The 1,749-nt window shown below is 40.2% G+C and overlaps 1 non-coding gene across 1 annotated transcript; it reads left to right on the top strand.

Moving 5' to 3' along the window:
• The first annotated feature begins 1,392 nt into the window (after positions 1–1,392).
• LOC132518983 (U6 spliceosomal RNA) lies at positions 1,393–1,499 on the top strand. Its single transcript, XR_009540088.1, has one exon. It is a non-coding gene; the product is annotated as a U6 spliceosomal RNA (small nuclear RNA).
• Positions 1,500–1,749: the final 250 nt, after the last annotated feature.

The raw sequence follows: 1,749 nt of genomic DNA, 5'->3' as shown, positions 1-1,749 counted from the left end.
CTGTGCTCTTCTATATCCTCTTCCCTATCAACTTTCTCTTTTCATCAACTTACCTAGTGCCATAGCTTTAAACACCATCTATATGTTGACTCCCAGATTTAAATCTCTAACTCTGACCTCTCATTTGAAGTCCAGACTTACATATCAGCTGGGAATTGAATTTCCATTTGAATGTCTAAAGGTATCTTGGTATCAATATGTCAAAAATGGAATTTTCTCTTTTCTCCAGCCCTATTATGTCCCCTGCTAGTTTCCCATCTCAATCAATGGTGCCATTATCTGTCCAGTTGTTCAAACCAAAAATTGAGTCATCTTTGATCACTCTATTTTCCTTACCCATTTGATCCAATCTTCCAACAAGTCTTGTTGGTTCCACCTTCAAATATATTTTGAATTCCATCCATTTTTCTTCATCTCCACTGTTACTATCCCAGTGTAAGCCACTGTCACCTCCCAGACCACTGTAACAGCTTTCCAACTGTTCTCTTTGCTTCCACTCTTTTCCCAATACAGTCTCTGCTCTATATCTCAGAATGATCTCTTTTAAATATAAACCAGATCATGACAGACCTCTACTTAAGCTGTTCATGACTTCTCATTGTACTTAGGATAAAATCCATACCTACCATAGCTTGCAAGGCCCAGCATAAGTCTGATCCCTACTTATCTCCCTAACCTCATTCCATGCCACTCTTTCCCCTTCTTATAATGATCTCCAACTTCATTGGCCTTCCTTCCATACTTTGAATCATGTCAAGTTTGCTATTGCCTCAGGCCCTTCCTATGGTATTCTTCTCTCTGCCTCAAATGCTCTGCTCCCAGAGTTTTGCAGGGCTGATGCCTCTCCATCCTTCAGATCTCAGCTCAAATGCAGCCTACTTAGAAAGGCCATCCTTGCAAGTGGTATTCTGTCCTAGTCGTTTTCAATCTAATCATATCACACACTCGCTCTTTCTTCCTTCTTCTTTTCTTTCTCTTACAGAAATGTTTTATGTCTTTGTTTCCTTTTTAGTGTCTGTCTCCCTTGAAGAGTATAAGCTCTCAAGAGCAGGGACCTCGTGTGTCTTATTTGCGCCTGCATTCTCAGCATCTGGTATGAAGCTTGGTCCAGAGTAGACACTAAAGATAGTTTTGAGTGATACATTGCAAAATTAATATTAATCAAATGGTTTTTTGAAAAGAATGAATAAAACTATTTGGGAAATAAATAAATTCACTTTGGGATGAATAATATAAAATGTCTTAGAAACGAAGGCATCACTTAAGGAGCTATGCATTGGGCCTTAGTAGATATTAATCCCTTAGTGTGATTGAGTTTGTCATGTTCAGCAAATATTGAGGACCTAGCATTTGCAGAGCATACTCTCTCTGCCCTCAGAATTGGGAGAGCTGGTGCTCGCTTCGGCAGCACATATACTAAAATTGGAACGATACAGAGAAGATTAGCATGGCCCCTGCGCAAGGATGACACGCAAATTCGTGAAGCGTTCTATATTAAAAAAAAAAAAAAAGAATTGGGAGAGCTGAGAGAACAGTGGGACACTGAGCCTGAGAGGCAAAGGGGAGGAATGACATTAAAGAAGAAAAGTGGGGAGTGGGGGTAGGGGAGAGGCCCAGGGCAGGTGCTAGCTCAACAGATAATAGATCCTGACTCTAATATTGCCTAGATTTTAGCTCTAGCAGCAACCATGGCTATTATTTCTTTGCATCTAGGTCAGTATGCATAGTAGGTGTTCCATAAATGCTTTT

This window comes from Lagenorhynchus albirostris, chromosome 3 (genome assembly GCF_949774975.1).
Source record: "Lagenorhynchus albirostris chromosome 3, mLagAlb1.1, whole genome shotgun sequence".
Classification (NCBI taxonomy): Eukaryota; Metazoa; Chordata; class Mammalia; order Artiodactyla; family Delphinidae; genus Lagenorhynchus; species Lagenorhynchus albirostris.
This window is presented reverse-complemented; position numbering and strand designations above follow the sequence as displayed.